Raw genomic sequence first — 17934 nt, forward strand, 5'->3', positions numbered from 1 at the left:
GAGAAAGCATGTCTTGCCCATGTCAAGTAACAGCCGCCCAATCTCCCGCCTCCCAGCCCCAACCGGTAGCAGCCAGAGCCCTGGGATACTAGAGGAGGAGGTGACAGTCTTTGTGCATGAACACCTAAGTGTCTCCTGAGGCCTTTACTCAGGGCTTGTCTACACTACCCGCCAGATCGGCGGGCAGCGATCGATCCAGCGTGGGTCGATTTATCGCTTCTATTATAGAGGCGATAAATCAACGGCTGAGTACTGTCCCGTTGACTCCGGTACTCCACCAGAACGAGCAGCATAAGAAGAGTCGATGGGAGAGCGTCAGCTGTCGACTTACCTCAGTGAAGACACTGCGGTCAGTAGATCTAAGTACGTTGACTTCAGCTACGCTATTCACGTAGACAAGCCCTCAGTTCTTACTCCAAGGGGAGTTTTGCCTCAGTGGGGCCTAAGCAAACTAGAGGCTACGGTCTCAGAATTTGACTTTTGTATTGTCCATCTACTGACACCTTTCCTCCTGAAGGATTCACTGTGTCACTGAAATGCAGCCACCTTGGGGATGGAGGCCATGAGCCGGCGGGGGAGGGAGGAGCACAACAAAGAGGGACATTTATGGCAATGATACGGGAGCAAATCCATCCCCTGTGGCAAGGGCCCTGGGATGTTTAATGGCTGCACAGAGAGGAAAGGACCCCATACCTATTCTCTATCCCATCACACCCACATTGCACTGGGATTGTTAAGCCGCTGAGCTCCTCAGCGAGAGATGGGTACCTGTGAATCTGAGATGGAAGATTCTTCTCTGGGAATCCCCCTCAGGTAGCTGTGTCGCACGTCTCTCTCACCCCAGCGTCTAGAGCAACCTCCCACGCCGAGAGCCAATACAGGGGTGTGCACCGTTTATAATACAGCTCTGCAATCCCAGGGGGGTTCGCTCAGCTTCTACTGGAGAAGCGGCATCTGAATGCAAACAGCCTGGAGACCAGCCTGTCTGCGCTTCTGTGCTCTTTATCCACCTTTAGGAGTAAACAATATTTAAGGGACCTTCCCAAAGGGAGATGAGAACTCTTGGGCTCTCTGCATAGTCAGCGTTGAATTGGCTGCTCTGTGCATTTGTGCATATTTTAAAAAAATACAGTGGATTAGTATGAAAACTAGGGATAATGCCGAGATCTCCATAGGGTCTGATACCTTGTATATGCCCAGGAGGGATGCTTAGAGAGTAAACAGAGAAATCTGGAAAAAGATGCCTGAGGGGAGACATGAACACTTTCTCCAAGCACAGGGGCTGTTGCTAAGGGACCAGAGATCAGTAATTCTCATCAGTAACTATCATCAGACTGTGTAGCACCTTTCACTGAAGGATCTTCAAAACACCTAGCAAAGGAAAGTCACTATGAGCATATCCCCATTTTACACATAGAGAAACTGATTCTCAGGGAGACTGACTTGGCCAAGGTCATACAGAGAATGACAGACAGAACCCAGGAGTCCTGATTCCCCTGCTGTAATCATGGTCTCTCCATCAACAACTGAGCGCTTGACAAAAGGGAAATGGGACTCACAATCTAGCAGGGCCTGTTCGTTGGGTGGGTGTGATGGAATTCCCTCAGGTGTAACCTTGAACTGGGGTACCGCTGACCCCTCTGGCACAACAATCTGTGCCCCCCTCACACTGTGAAGCTCTGAAAAGCTGCAATCTTCTCCAGGTCTTGCACTTACACAGCCATACAGAGACAGGGGCAAACCCAGCTGCAGTTACATGAATGCTTTCACTAGCCACTCATGATCCAACAGTAGAGAGGCTCTAGCCACTTCCCCCCAGTTCCCCAGCCTAGGACCGCAGACCTGTACCGTCTTGCCCTATTCAAAAGCCTGACTAGTGTAATTTTATTACCTGGTCCGCTCCCTCAATGTGGAGACGACAATGCACCAACCCGTGTTCCTGAGCAGATTTCCCTTTTGCATTTCAAATAACACACTGTATTGGGTAGGTTAAAAAAAAAAAAGGATTTATTAACTACACAGAAAGATAGACAGATCAAAGTTAGTTACTAAGAAATAAACAAAATTACAATCTACGCTCCATACAAGGAGTATGTTACCCTGATGGAACAAACCGTCCAGAAATCTTCCATACACAGGCTAGACATCTCTCCAGCCTGGGACCACATTCCCCGTTCAGTTCTTGTTCCTAAGGTGTTTCCAGGTGTTGAGTTCTGGAGTGAGTGAGGCCAAGAGGTGATGCACAGTAGCCAATGGTCAAAAGGTTACATAACGTCTCTGCCCATGGTTTCAAGTTAACACATGACACTTAATTAGTTCATAGGTGTTTTCCATTAAACAATATATAGAGTGTGTTAGTCTAAAATATATATGTTGAATTCTGATTTGGAATCCATAGGAATGAAGTAGCTCCCCTGATTGTCCGACAGGTACACACCTAGGAGTTAAAGCAAAAGGACAAATGAAAAGTATATAGCAATAAAGATTGTCTTTTAAATATTCATTTGTGTTTCTAAGGCAGGCACTGGCAATGGCTTGGAGGAGAGATGCACATCTGTGAGAGGGAGGATATCATATCTCATACTGATATGTCTGAACCTCTTCCATAAACTCAAGGCTGGTGTGTAGGAAGGCACCTCTTCTACAGAAGAAACAGGGCCCCTTTCATTCCTTTGGTATGTTTGCAACTTTGAGATAAAACCCCCAATTATAATTTCCACCTGGCTTCTTGCTGACCAAGCTTATCTTAGCAAAAAGCAAGGCTGTCCTTTGTTTGTTCTGCTTCTTGGCTAAGATTGTTCGCTATTTGCTAGGCCTCTGTCTTCTTGACCAAACTCTGGATTTTGGGCCTGTAAAAAGAGCTGACACCGTCTATATAGCAGGTTGTAACGTAAACAGCGTATGGATTTTAGCCTTTCACCCACGAAAGCTTATGCCCAAGTAAAAGTGTTAGTCTCTAATGTACCACAACTACTCCTCATTGTTTTTCCTGACTGTATAAGCTTTCCTAACACCGATAGGATAAGCCGTAGGTCATTAGATAGCATCATGCTTCAGGGTCTGAACTGTTCATTCCATGGGGCAGGGGCGCATGCATGCGCATGCAGGGCCCGTACAGGGGGCGGGGCAGGCAGAGGAACGTGAGCCGGGGGGCTCAGATCCCGCAGTAAGCCTGGCTCCGGGAGTGCCGGTGCTGCGGAGCATGGGGAGACAGGCCGATGGGGCCCATCATCGCCGCCGTGCCCCTTTGGGCAGCATTTCACATGAGCACCAAGCGGGTATCGACCAGCGCGGTGGCTGTGTGCGGTCTCTTTGCACGGGTGGGAATGACAACGCGAGGGGCGGGGCGGTGAGGGATTGGCTTGTGGGGGGGGATTAGCTAAGGGTTTGGGCGGAGAGAAGCCAATGGCTCCTTCTCGTCCCATGAGGCTGCCCTTCTGGGCCGGGGGGCACAGGAGCATTCGCCAGCATCTGCTGGCCTCTCTTCTCGCCAAGCTCACTTTGAGCCAGGAAACGGGCCTGGGGAGGAGGGGGACGACTCCCATTGCCCCCCATGGTGCAGGCTCAACCCTTTGTGAAGTCCTGTGGGCCAAATCCTTACTATAGCAACAACTGCGTGAGCAGCCGGAGCTCCGTTGACTTCAGCACCCACTCAGGGCTAGGCCACCAGTGGCACTGGGGCCAGTGACGCCCGCTGAGCGTCTGGCCCTCGGCTTTTAACTGGACACGAACGCTGACGAGCGTCGTCCTGCTGGCCAAGTGGAGCCACTCCTGATTTAAACCAGAGCAGGAGCAGGCCCGAAGTCCCAGCTTTGTCAAAGGTATTTAGGAATTGCTGTGCTCATCAGCGCAAGGCCTAAGGGGATTAGGAGCCCACGGGATTTAGGCACTTGGAGCCTAAATCCCATTCACTGTCCCTGTGATTTTGGCTCCTAGATCTGGTAGGCATTGCAACACTGAGCGCAGCAACGCCGAAATACCTTTACAAATCCGAACCTCAGTCCTCCCCCCTTCCTGCATGTTCCTTTTTTTCTGGTCAGAGGAGGAGCTTAAAAGCTCATCATCACCAGTCACCAGCAGGGGGCAGCAGCAGCCGGGGCTAGAGGAGCCCCAGCTGTTTCCAAATAACAGGAGCAGCGAAAGAGGCCAGCCCCCCATGTACACTCTTGCTAGCACACACTCACTCCTTTCCCCCCCACCCCCATGGTCACAACATCCCCCGCTGCTCTGGGACACAGGGACCTGGCATGTTACGTGTCTGTACAGGACCATGCACATCCCTGGCATTCGGTGAGGCTGGGGAAGCCATCGCTACCCTCCCCTAGGGACATGTGATTGTGTATGTGGGCAAGTGTCCTCGGCCCCATAACCCCCTAAACAGATCAGAGCCAGCCGGAATTGAAGGGATGGGGGGCAGTGCAGGGGCCAGGCTGTAGGCTGGCATCACGGCCCATGGCCCACCTGGGTACCATCTCGTCACATGTTCCCGTCGTGTCTGGAGCAGGGGGGCTGCGACTCCCCTTCTGCAGGGGAGGGCTGTAGGTAGTTGATGGAGGGGACGGATCGGGTTCATCCAACGCCCCATCTAGCAGCCATGTGGCTCAATCTGGTTCTGTCTCCTCGTGGTCTTGGGATTCGAACCTGTGGACCCTGTAAGCCGGGCACCACATAAGAAAGGGGTGCAACCGAGGGGCCTGAGCACAGGCCTGGGAGCTGGGATCCCAGGCCATCTGTGGTGTGAGTCACTTGGGGTGTCGTCAGTGGTTGATTTGTAATGAAAGATGTGCCGGGGCTCAAGCAATATTTTAAAATTCATAACTGATGTGCCTAGCCTGGAAGTCCCGGGGCTATGAAGTGCCAGGCCCAAAGATGCTGGGGCTCTCAACTGAACGGCCCAGTGGTGCCGGGGCTCTGAACGGCCAGGCCTAGAGCCGCTGGGGCTAGGAACTGCCAGGCCCACAGGTCCCAGAGCTCTGAACGGCCCATCCCAGAAGTGCCAGGGCTATGAACTGCAAGGCCCAGGGGTGCTACGGCTATGAACCGATAGGCCCAGGGGTGCCGGGGCTATGAACCACGAGGCCCAGGGGTGCCGGGGCTATGAACTGCGAGGCCCAGGGGTGCCACGGCTATGAACCGTGAGGCCCAGGGGCGCTGGGGCTATGAACCGCGAGGCCCAGGGGTGCCACGGCTATGAACTGCGAGGCCCAGGGGTGCCACGGCTATGAACCGTGAGGCCCAGGGGTGCCGGGGCTATGAACCGCGAGGCCCAGGGGTGCCGGGGCTATGAACCGCGAGGCCCAGGGGCGCTGGGGCTATGAACCGCGAGGCCCAGGGGTGCCGGGGCTATGAACCGCGAGGCCCAGGGGTGCCGGGGCTATGAACCGCGAGGCCCAGGGGTGCCACGGCTATGAACCGCGAGGCCCAGGGGTGCCGGGGCTATGAACCGCGAGGCCCAGGGGTGCCGGGGCTATGAACCGCGAGGCCCAGGGGTGCCGGGGCTATGAACCGCGAGGCCCAGGGGTGCCGGGGCTATGAACCGCGAGGCCCAGGGGTGCTGCAGCTACCAACTGCCCGTCCCAGAAGTGCCGGGGCTCTGAACTGTGAGGCCCAGAGTTTCTGGGGCTAGGAATTGCCAAGCCCACAGGTGCTGGGACTATTAACAGCCCTGCCCCGAGATGTGAGGGCTATGAACTGCCAGGCCCAGAGGTACCGGAGCTCTCCACTGAATGGCCCAGCGGTGCCGGGGCTCTGAACTGCCAGGCCCAGAGGTGCTGGGGCTGTGAAAGGGCCAGGCCCAGAGGTGCCGGGGTTACGAACTGCCAGTCCTGGAGGTGCCCCAGCATGAGCCTCTGCAGCATGAGCGAAAAGACAACTGGCTGTGAGCTCAGGCGGTAGCGCAGACTCATTTAAGTCTCTCTAAGTGGTCTCGGTGCCACCAGATGGGACAGGACACCCCACCCGGAGGTGTGCGGGTTACACGGGCACCAGGACGTCACCGGGAGCAGAATCTGCCCCCGTTTGTCGGCCGGGACAGCTCCCCAGCAGGGTCTCTGGTGGCGAGCGGCAGGGCGTGTGTAACTTGCTCCCTGGGGTGTCAGGAGGTGAGTGGGGTGGGGAGGGGAAGCAGCGCTTAGGAGGGTGCGGATAGAGAAAAGCCCTCGTCAGCATGTAGCTGCCCTCGTTCTGCACACCCTTACAGCTGCTGCGAGTTGGGCTATTTGCCCCCTCGCCACTCACACCTGCTGGCCCCCTGCATCTCACTTCCACTGCTGTGTAACCACTGGGGGATCAGCCTGATGCTGGCTCTGGAACTGCACCAGCCTCTGTGCAGGGTGTCTTCAGCCCCGTCTGCCTCAGTTTCCCCCTCCTTAACAGAGAATATCACTGCGCCTTCCCTTGGGCGGGGTGAGGGAGGTGAATGGGTTAACTGGCTGCATTCACGTGCCATGGTGAGGGCTGAGCATGCTAGGAGAGGGTAAGTCACCCCGCTCGTGCAGTGTGAGCAGCCAGTGGAGTGCAGGGGGCTGGCCGGGGGCTGATTCGGCCCCATGCAGCAGCCTCATGGATGGCCAGAGTGGAGGGCTCTCAGGCCTCGGGGCCCCTTTCGTAGGTACCCAAGCGCTGCATGGGGGCCGGGCTCTGCACGGATGGCACCTCTCCCAGGGTAAAGCATGGTGCAGCACCTGCCCAGGAGCACCTGCCCTTGAGGAATGCCTCGCTCCGGCCTGCCCTGGCTGGGCCGTGCCCCAGGTGCGTGCAGCCTGGTTCTCTGAGCCTGGGCCCTGCAGCTCCTTACGCTTCCTTCAGGAAGCCCGGCCTGCCTTGAGCACAGGGGTTCTCAATCTTTTTCCTTTTAACACCACCCCCCAGCCCCCAGTGCTATAAAAACTCCACGGCCCACCTGTGCCACAACATCTCTTTTTCAGCATATCCAGTGGATTAAAAGCCAGGGCTGGCGTTAGAGGGTGGCAAACAGGGCAATTGCCCAGGGCCCCACACGACAGGGGGCCCACACAGCTAAGTTGCTCGAGCTTCGGCTTCAGTCCAGGGCAGTGGGGCTTGGGCTTCAGCTTCAGCCCCAGGCCCTAGTGAGTCTAACACTGCCCCTCCTCTCTGGTTTATTTTGGTGGACCCCCTGAAACCTGCTTGTGCCCCCCCCCGTTGGCCCCGGACCCCTGGTTGAGAACCACTGCTTTAGAGCACTATCCTGCCTCTTTCCCCGGCTCTGAACATTCCCAGGCCAGCAGCTGCCGGGCCCTCCTCTGCCTCTCCTCGTTCCTTACGCCGTTCCCCATGCAAATCCGCTCGCTCCTTCAACCCCTGTGCCCCCCGACCGCCGCATGCTGGGTCTCGATTGGCCAGGCCATGAGCCCCCAGATCGGCACTTGGCCTGGTGTACGGGCAGCGCTGGGCATCACCACAGCGGGTAGTGGCTGCAGTGGGTCTTGTGCGTGGCTTAGTGTTGCAGACATTCAGCCAGCCCTGGCAAGAGTGACGGGGGATCCCCTGTGAGTGCGATTTGCGGGGGAACCCCTGTGAGTGTAAGAATTACTTAGATGTCTCCAAGTCAGCAGAGCCTGATGAAATACATCCTAGAATACTCCAGGAACTGGCTGACTCTGAGCCATTAGTTATTATCTTTGAGAACTTGTGGAGGACAGGAGAGATCCCAGAGACTGGGAAAGGGCAAACATAGTACCCATCTACAAAAAGGGGAATAAGAACAACCCAGGGAATTACAGACCAGTCAGTTTAACTTCCGTACCTTGAAGATAATGGAGCAAATAGTTAAGCTGTCAGTTTGCAAACACCTAGAAGATAATAAGGGGATATGTAACAGCATGGATATTTCAATAACAAATCATGTCAAACCAACCTGATAGCTTTCTTTGACAGGTTAAGAAGCTTTTTGGAAAAGGGCAGCAGTAGTGTCTCGCATGACCACCTCATAAACTAGGGAAATATAACTTAGATGGAGCTACTATAAGGTGGGTGCAAAACTGGTTGGAAAACCGTTCCCAGAGAGTATAAGAGGTGTAGTGGTGTTAGTCTGTATCCACAACAACAACGAGGAGTCCGGTGGCACCTTACCTTACTTTTTACCCATGAAAGCTTATGCCCAAATAAATCTGTTAGTCTTTAAGGTGCCATCAGACTCCTTGTTGTTTTTCCCAGAGAGTAATCAGTTGTTCACCGTCGTGCTGGAAGGGCATAACGAGTGGGGTCCCGCACGGATCAGTTCTGGGTCCAGTTCTGTTCAATATCTTCATCAATGATGTAGATAATGGCATAGAGAGTACACTTATAAAATTTGCAGATGATACCAAGCTGGGAGGGGTTGCAAGTGCTTTGGAGTATAGGATTAAAATTCAAAATGATCTGGACAAACTGGAGAAATGGTCTGAAGTAAATAGGATGAACTTTGGACAAATGCCAAATACTCCACTTAGGAAGGAACAATCAGTTGCACACATTCAAAATGGACAATGACTGCCTGCGGAAAGGGATCTGGGGGTCATAGTGGACCACAAGCTAAATATTAGTCAAAAGTGTAACTCTGTTGCAAAAAAAAAAGTGAACACCAAGTGAAAACCATTGGGGGTTTATTATTTTCAGGAGTGTTGAAAGCAAGACACGAGAAGTAATTCTTCTGCTCTACCCTGCGCTGATTAGGTCTCAGCTGGAGCATTGTGTCTAGTTCTGGGGGCCACATTTCAGGAAAGATGTGGAGAAACTGGAGAAAGTCCAGAGAAGAGCAACAAAAATGCTTAAAGGTCTAGAAAACATGACCTGTGAGGGAAGATTGAAAAAATTGGGTTTGTTTAGTCTGGAGAAGAAAAGACTGAAGAGGGACATGGTGATAGTCTTCAAGTATGTAAAAGGTGGCTATAAAGAGGAGGGTGATAAATTGTTCACTGAGGACAGGACAAGAAGCAAAGGGCTTAAATTGCAGCAAGGGCGGTTTAGGTCGGACATTAGGAAAAACTTCCCAACTGTCAGGGTGGTTAAGCAGTGGAACAAGTTACTCGGGGAGGTTGTGGAATCGCTGTCACTAGAGTTTTTAAAGAACAGGTTAGACAAACAACTGTTAGGGATGGTCTATTTAGTCCTGCCTCAGTCCCTGGGGCTGGACTAGATGACCTAAAGAGGTCCCTTCCTGTCCTACACTTCTATGGTTCTATAATATAAATCAATAATTGATGCCCAGTCAAATTAGTTAATAATTATCTGCCCCAGTAGTAATGACTTCCCTAACTTATAGTCTCTGCCCCTCTGCCCACCCTGAGCCAGGAGACAGGCTTTGCAGCTTGGAGAGAGGGTGGCAAACCCAAGGCCAGGGGCGCTCACAGGCCCAGGGGATTCTAACCCCGTAGCGGTATTTGCACCTCCCTGTGCCCGGGTGTAGCTCCGTTAGTGCTTCTTGGGGATCAGTGCAGGGGACACGCAATGGGACCTTTAGGCAGTGACACAGTTTGCAAGTGTGCACTGACTTTTGTGGTGGGTGTTCCATGCGGGGGCGGGGGGGGCAGGGGGCCGTGGCTGAGACCAGGCACGGGACGACTTAAATCTCCACAGCTGTCGAGCCAGCACCTTTCACAAGCACTTAACTCGTCTGACATAACCCCTGAAGTTGGCAAGGGCTGCGCCCGCCCCCTGCTTGTGCATGGGGCGGGGGACAGGTGTGTGCTGATCCTTACAGCCTGCTACTCTATCCCAGGCAATAGGAGCAGAGCGGAGGTTTTGGTAGAACACAGGATGGGTATGCTTCGGGGTGGTGCTGCTCATGTGATGACCTGCAGAGCCATGTGGCTACCTGCCCGGCCCTACTCATGCCAATCCGTTTCTGCCAGGGCTCCTTCTAGACCCCAAACCTCTGAGCAGCTTCCAACAGCCACCACCGTCTAAGACACAATCTGCCAGAGGAAGGGTTCCTTCCTTCCCACCAAATGCAGAACTTTCTCCCCACATTACACTGGCCCGAGGCCCAGGACGGGCAACGTTCAGACCTGGGCCAGTCTCAGTTTTAGGCGCTGACGTCTCATGGCCAATCAGGAGTAAAAGCAGGCACACTGTAGGATTAGAAGGGGGGTGCGGGGGGGGGGAGGCAGCAGGGCCGTCCTTAGGATTTATGGGGCCCTATGCGGTATTATTAAACTGGTGCCCCTATGCCTGACAGCAGCCCGGGCTCACATGTGTAGTTTGGATAAGGGTGGTCTTTTGAAGGATTTATTTAAAAATCTATACGTCTGAAGATCCAAGCATTTAAGGCTGACGATGAATCCCCAGATTGTGCATCTATAAATCTATGCAAGGATTTTTTTGGAGACGTGATTTTATAGTCTTCAGTAACATGCTAATGAAATAGTTTTAAAGCAAATTTTAAACTAAGGTCCTGTAGACTGACATGTTCTGAGTAAATATAACAGTCATGCACAACTGTTTTCCTCAGTACGTTCAGAAACTGACAGTAGATACCTGGGGGTCGGCAAATGCCTGTTAAATGGCTTCATTACCTAATAGCTCATCTTAACTAATTAGCCTCTCACAGTTTGTATGGTAACTTCCAACTTCTCTGTATGTGTGTATATCTCTTACTATATGTTCCATTCTATGTATCCGATGAAGTGGGCTGCAGCCCACGAAAGCTGATGCTCTAATAAATTTGTTAATCTCTACGGTGCCACAAGTCCTCCTGTTCTTATTACCACTTGAATGGCTCTTTAACAGTTTCAATGTTGAGCTAATTCTTTTTCACTTGTAAGTACTAGATCCCCTACAGAGGAAGACTCACCAGGCTACAGCAGCCAGTTGTGGTGGGAGTCTGCAGGAAGTGTCAGAACAGGGATAGGAAGAGGTGGGAGGTGGACACTAAGACCCGGGAAAAGAAAAGGAGGACTTGTGGCACCTTAGAGACTAACCAATTTATTAGAGCATAAGCTTTCGTGAGCTACAGCTCACTTCATCAGATCCATATCGTGGAACCTGCAGCAGACTTTATATATACACAGAGAATATGAAACAATACCTCCTCCCACCCCACTGTCCTGCTGGTAATAGCTTATCTAAAGTGATCATCAGGTGGGCCATTTCCAGCACAAATCCAGGTTTTCTCACCCTCCACCCCCCCACACAAATTCACTCTCCTGCTGGTGATAGCCCATCCAAAGTGACAACTCTTTACATAATGTGCATGACAATCAAGTTGGGCTATTTCCTGCACAAATCCAGGTTTTCTCACATCCGCCCCACCCCCATACACACACAAACTCACTCTCCTGGTAATAGCTCATCCAAACTGACCACTCTTCAAGTTTAAATCCAAGTTAAACCAGAACATCTGGGGGGGAGGGGGGTTAGGAAAAAACAAGAGGAAACAGGCTACCTTGCATAATGACTTAGCCACTCCCAGTCTCTATTTAAGCCTAAATTAATAGTATCCAATTTGCAAATGAATTCCAATTCAGCAGTTTCTCGCTGGAGTCTGGATTTGAAGTATTTTTGTTTTAAGATAGCGACCTTCATGTCTGTGATTGCGTGACCAGAGAGATTGAAGTGTTCTCCGACTGGTTTATGAATGTTATAATTCTTGACATCTGATTTGTGTCCATTTATTCTTTTACGTAGAGACTGTCCAGTTTGACCAATGTACATGGCAGAGGGGCATTGCTGGCACATGATGGCATAGATCACATTGGTGGATGTGCAGGTGAACGAGCCTCTGATAGTGTGGCTGATGTTATTAGGCCCTGTGATGGTGTCCCCTGAATAGATATGTGGGCACAGTTGGCAACGGGCTTTGTTGCAAGGATAAGTTCCTGGGTTAGTGGTTCTGTTGTGTGGTATGTGGTTGTTGGTGAGTATTTGCTTCAGGTTGCGGGGCTGTCTGTAGGCAAGGACTGGCCTGTCTCCCAAGATTTGTGAGAGTGTTGGGTCATCCTTTAGGATAGGTTGTAGATCCTTAATAATGCGTTGGAGGGGTTTTAGTTGGGGGCTGAAGGTGATGGCTAGTGGCGTTCTGTTATTTTCTTTGTTAGGCCTGTCCTGTAGTAGGTAACTTCTGGGAACTCTTCTGGCTCTATCAATCTGTTTCTTTACTTCCGCAGGTGGGTATTGTAGTTGTAAGAAAGCTTGACAGAGATCTTGTAGGTGTTTGTCTCTGTCTGAGGGGTTGGAGCAAATGCGGTTGTATCGCAGAGCTTGGCTGTAGACGATGGATCGTGTGGTGTGGTCAGGGTGAAAGCTGGAGGCATGCAGGTAGGAATAGCGGTCAGTAGGTTTCCGGTATAGGGTGGTGTTTATGTGACCATTGTTTATTAGCACTGTAGTGTCCAGGAAGTGGATCTCTTGTGTGGACTGGACCAGGCTGAGGTTGGTGGTGGGATGGAAATTGTTGAAATCATGGTGGAATTCCTCAAGGGCTTCTTTTCCATGGGTCCAGATGATGAAGATGTCATCAATATAGCGCAAGTAGAGTAGGGGCTTTAGGGGACGAGAGCTGAGGTTAGTTTGTCTGTCGGACACGGGGCAGAGACAGAATAGCTGGTGATGGGTGGGTGACATGGAACTTGTATTCATGCACATTAGTATTCAGGCCTAAGCCGCTGGTCAGTAACAGCCTGTATGCTGCTAGCTGCCCTTATATCCCATGGATCCTCACGTGCTCTCTCTCCCTCTGTATCTATTGCTCTGTTGGCCGAGGCACCAAGAGACACCTACTGCGTGCGTGAGACAGGAAGCTATTCCTATTGTTCTTTGTATTGCGGGAATGCGTGGGGCCCAGCAGCACTCAGGTGCCAGGCCTGGGACAACCACGGAACAAGAGCTGACTCCTGCCTCAAGAAGTGGGTCGTTAGAGCTCTATTTTTTGACAGAAAGTTCTTCATCATGGTGTCGTATATCCTGATCCTCAGGGCTGTGCTGATACTCTCTTCCAGGGACGCCTGTCTCAAGGCTTTTAGCACCTGTGGGGCCCATATCTGCATCTTCACCAGCTTCTACATGCTGGCCTTCCTCTCCTTCACCCACTGCTTCGGCCCTAACGTCCCCCACCATGGCCACATCCTCCTGGCCAACCTCTACCTCCTGGTGCCACCCATGTTGAATCCCATTGTGTGCAGTGTGAAGATCAAGGAGATCCGGGTGCGAGTGCTTGACCTGCTCTGCCAGAAGCAGAGCATCCCTAAAGTTGGTGCATGAGCCATTGTTCTGGCAGGGGATGCTGCACAGGAACTGGGATTCTGGACTTTTCCCCATAGTTCTCCCTGCTGTACCATCCTTGTGGCGGCTCCTCCCAGAGTCTTCAGGTTCCCCACTAATCCCCTGTCTTGCCTTGGTTCCATCTTTAATCCTGCATCCAGCTGACTCTAGCCACAGAACTCCATGGTGCAGACTTGCTGCTTTATGCAACTCTGTTGCAAAAAATGGCAGCTACTAAAGTTAGATTAAACAGCAGGTATTTTAAAATCAGTTAGGCATTTTTAAATTAGCAGTGCCAGCTAACTTGCATCCAAGCGTTTTAAAAGACCTGGCTGAGAAGATCCCTGAACTGTTGGTTTTCACTAACTTTTGGAACACTGGGGAAGTTCCAGAAGACTGGAAGACAGCTAATGTGCCAATATTTTAAAAGGGTAAACAGGATGACGTGGATAATTACAGGCCTCTCAGCTTGATATTGATCCTAGACAAGATAATGACGCAGCTGATGTGGGACTTGATTAATAAAGAAGTAATATACTTAGACTTCTGTAAGGCATTTGACTTGGTACCGCATGACACTGTGATTAAAAAATTGAACAAGAGAAAGTTAACGTGTCCCACATTACATGGATTAAAAACAGGCTAACTGATAGGTCTCAAAATGTAACTAGAAAAGGAGTACTTGTGGGACCTTAGAGACTAACCAATTTATTTGAGCATAAGCTTTCGTGAGCTACAGCTCACTTCATCGGATGCATACTGTGGAAAGTATCAAAGATCTTTTTATACACAAAAAGCATGAAAAAAATACTTCCCCCCACCCCACTCTCCTGCTGGTAATAGCTTATCTAAAGTGATCACTCTCCTTACAATGTGTATGATAATCAAGTTGGGCCATTTTCAGCACAAATCCAGGTTTTCTCCCCCCCAAACACACATACAAACCCACTCTCCTGTTGGTAGTAGATAAGCTTTAGATAAGCTACTATCAACAGGAGAGTGGGTTTGTATGTGTGTGTGGGGGGGGGGGGGAGAAAACCTGGATTTGTGCTGGAAATGGCCCAACCTGATTGTCATACACATTGTAAGGAGAGTGATCACTTTAGATAAGCTATTACCAGCAGGAGAGTGGGGTGGGGGGAGAGAAAACCTTTTGTAGTGGTAAATACCCATTTTTTCATGCTTTGTGTGTATAAAAAGATCTTCGATACTTTCCACAGTATGCATCCAATGAAGTGAGCAGTAGCTCACGAAAGCTCATGCTCAAATAAATTGGTTAGTTTCTAAGGTGCCACAAGTACTCCTTTTCTTTTTGTGAATACAGACTAACACGGCTGTTACTCTGAAAATGTAACTGTAAACTGGGAATCCTGTGGAGTCCCACAGGGATCCCTTTTTGGCCCTACACCATTTAAAATGTTTATCAATGCGCTGGAAGAAAACATAAAATCATCATGGATAGAGTTAGCAGAGGGAGTGGTAAATATTGAACAGGACAGGTCCCTGATAGCAGAGAGATCTGTATCACTCGGTAAGCAGGGCACAAGCAAACTTTATGGGTTTTAATACAGCTAAATGTAGATGTAGACGTAACCCATGCCTGTTGTACTCTGTCCCCATGTAGTGGCACCGAGACCACGGAGATGAACAAGTCAGCCATGTGGCGTTTAGCTCATGCAGTAGAGGCTCATGCACCCCCAGGTTCAGTCTTGCCCACTGACACCTGGGGTCTGTCGGTGTTACATATGCATCTAGGATCAAGGAATGCAGGCTGTACTTACAAGGCAGGGCTCTGCTCCTGGAAGCAGGGACTCTGAGAAAGATCTGGGGGTCAAGGTGGATAATCAGCCAAACAGGAGCTCCCAGTGTGACACCATGGCCAAAGGGGCTAATGCAATCCTGGGATGTATAAACAGGGGAATCTTGAGTAGAAGCCGAGAGGTTATTTTACCTCTATTTGGCCCTGGTGCGAGCGCTGCTGGATTCCTGTCTCCGGTTCTGGTGCCCAGAGTTCAAGAAGGATATTGATATTCTGGCCTCCTCCATATTGGCAATACCTCCCAAATTGGTGTCATTTGCAAATTTTATTAGTACACTCCCACTTTTTGTGCCAAGGCCAATAACGATAATATTAAATAAGATTGATCCCAAGACCGATCCCTGCTGAACTCTGCTAGTAACCTCCCTCCAGCCTAACAGTTCACCTTTCAGTATGACCCACTGTAGTCTCCCCATTAACTACTTCCTTACCCACCTTTTGATCCTCATATTAATCCCCCTTCTCCAATTTAACTAATAATTTCCCATATGGAACTGTATCACATGCCTTACTGATATCCTGATAGATTAGATCTACTGTGTCACGAAGTGTGGGGGACTCAGGGCCCTGCACCCCTCACTTCCTGCAATTCACCGTGACTCTCAGCCGGCCAGTAAAACAGAAGGTTTATTAGACGACAGGAACACAGTTCAAAACAGAGCTTGTAGGTAGAATCATAGAATATCAGGGTTGGAAGGGACCTCAGGAGGTCATCTAGTCCAACCCCCTGCTCAAAGCAGGACCAATCCCCAACTAAATCATCCCAGCCAGGGCCTTTTCAAGCCTGACCTTAAAAACTTCTAAGGAAGGAGATTCCACCACCTCCCTAGGTAACGCATTCCAGTGTTTCACCACCCTCCTAGTGAAAAAAAATTTCCTTATATCCAACCTAGACCTCCCCCACTGCAACTTGAGACCCTTACTCCTCGTTCTGTCATCTGCTGTCACTGAGAACAGTCTAGATCCATCCTCTTTGGAACCCCCTTTCAGGTAGCTGAAAGCAGCTATCAAATCCCCCCTCATTCTTCTCTTCTGCAGACTCAGGATCTGTTTCTCCGCTGGGCTGAATTTCTCCCTGGGGCAAGCTCACTCCTGACACTGGGCTTTACACCACATATGCCGGCAAGATAAGAAAAAGTATGGGCTGGATGAATGAACAAAAAGGTGGATAGAAACCTGGCTAGATTGTCAGGCTCAACGGGTAGTGATCAACGACTCCATGTCTAGTTGGCAGCCTGTATCAAGCGGAGTGCCCCAAGGGTCAATCCTGGGGCTGTTTTTTTTCAACATCTTAATGAGTGATCTGGATTATGGGATGGATTGCATCCTCAACAAGTTTGCAGATGACACTAAGCTGCGGGAGAGAGATAGATATGCTGGAGGGTACGGATAAGGTCCAGAGTGACCTAGACAAATTGGAGGATTGGGCCAAAAGAAATCTGATGAGGTTCAACGAGGACAAGTGCAGAGTCCTGCACTTAGGATGGAAGAATCCCACGCACCGCTACAGGCTGGGGACCGACTAGCTAAGCAGCTGTTCTGCAGAAAAGGACCTGGGGATTACAGTGGATGAGAAGCCGGATAAGAGTCAGCAGTCTGCCCTTGTTGCCAAGAAGGCCAATGGCATATTGGGCTGCATTAGTAGGAGCATTGACAGCAGATCTAGGGACATGATTATTCCCCTCTATTCAGCACTAATGAGGCCACATCTGGAGTATTGCATCCAGTTTTGGGCCCCCCACTACAGAAGGGATATGGACAAATTGGAGAGTTCAGCAGAGGGCAAAGAAAATGATGAGGGGACTGGAACACATGACTTATGAGGAGAGGCTGAGGGAACTGGGGTTCTTTAGTCTGCAGAAGAGAAGAATGAGGGGGGATTTGATAGCAGCCTTCAACTACCTGAAGGGAGGTTCCAAAGAGGCTGGAGCTCCGCTGTTCTCAGTGGTAGCAGATGACAGAACAAGGAGCAATGGTCTCAACTTGCAGTGGGGGAGGTCTAGGTTGGATACTGGGAAACACTCTTTCACTAGGAGGTTGGTGAAGCACTGGAATGGGTTACCTAGGGAGGTGGTGCGATCTCCGTCCTTAGAGGTTTTTACGGCCAGGCTTGACAAAGCCCTGGCTGGGATGATTTAGTTGGGGATCGGTCCTGCTTTGAGCAGGGGGTTGGACTAGATGACCCCCTGAGGTCTCTTCCAGACCTTCAAGATGAGGTGGCCGAGTGGTTAAGGCGATGGACTGCTAATCCATTGTGCTCTGCACGCGTGGGTTCGAATCCCATCCTCGTCGGTCCCCTTGCTTTAGTTACCTTTCGTGGGGGGAGGGATAGCTCAGTGGTTTGAGCATTGGCCTGCTAAACCCAGGGTTGTGAGTTCAATCCTTGAGGGGGCCATTTAGGGATTGGGGGCAAAAATTGGGGATTGGTCCTGCTTTGAGCAGGGGGTTGGACTAGATGACCTCCAGAGGTCCCTTCCAACCCTGATATTCTATGATTCTAATCTTCCATGCCATGGCTCATCCAGGTGCGATTGCTTTACCTCAGCAAAATGCACAGTGGGGTTTCCCCACTTCTTGTGCCCGGTCGCAGATTGTTCCCAGCCCTATCCAGCGCTCTGCCTTCCCATGCAGACAGGCGTCTGGTGTAAGGAGTGGTAAGGGGCTGAGCTGCTGTCTGATCCTCTGGTTGGGCATTCTCCGGGACAGGCTCTTTGGGACAGGGGCAGCATAGGTGCAGTGCCCTGTGCAACAGGGGCCCTGCCTTGACGGGAGCCTTTGGTGCTACTGCACTATAAATGATTGATTTCACCTGCCCACACAAGGAGTACTGGGTGGGGGGGGCAGGTATGCTCCCAGCACACCAAAGTACCAAGGCCATGTTCTCCTCTCTGTGAAGCCGGTGTCAATCCAGAACTGCT

At 51.0% G+C, this 17934-nt stretch overlaps 1 non-coding gene across 1 annotated transcript; it reads left to right on the forward strand.

Annotated features, from left to right (window-relative positions):
• Nucleotides 1-17226: 17226 nt before the first annotated feature.
• TRNAS-GCU (transfer RNA serine (anticodon GCU)) lies at nt 17227-17308 on the forward strand. The gene has a single exon. It is a non-coding gene; the product is annotated as a tRNA-Ser (tRNA).
• Nucleotides 17309-17934: the final 626 nt, after the last annotated feature.

The sequence above is a fragment of the Lepidochelys kempii genome, chromosome 1 (assembly GCF_965140265.1).
Source record: "Lepidochelys kempii isolate rLepKem1 chromosome 1, rLepKem1.hap2, whole genome shotgun sequence".
NCBI classification, from domain to species: Eukaryota; Metazoa; Chordata; order Testudines; family Cheloniidae; genus Lepidochelys; species Lepidochelys kempii.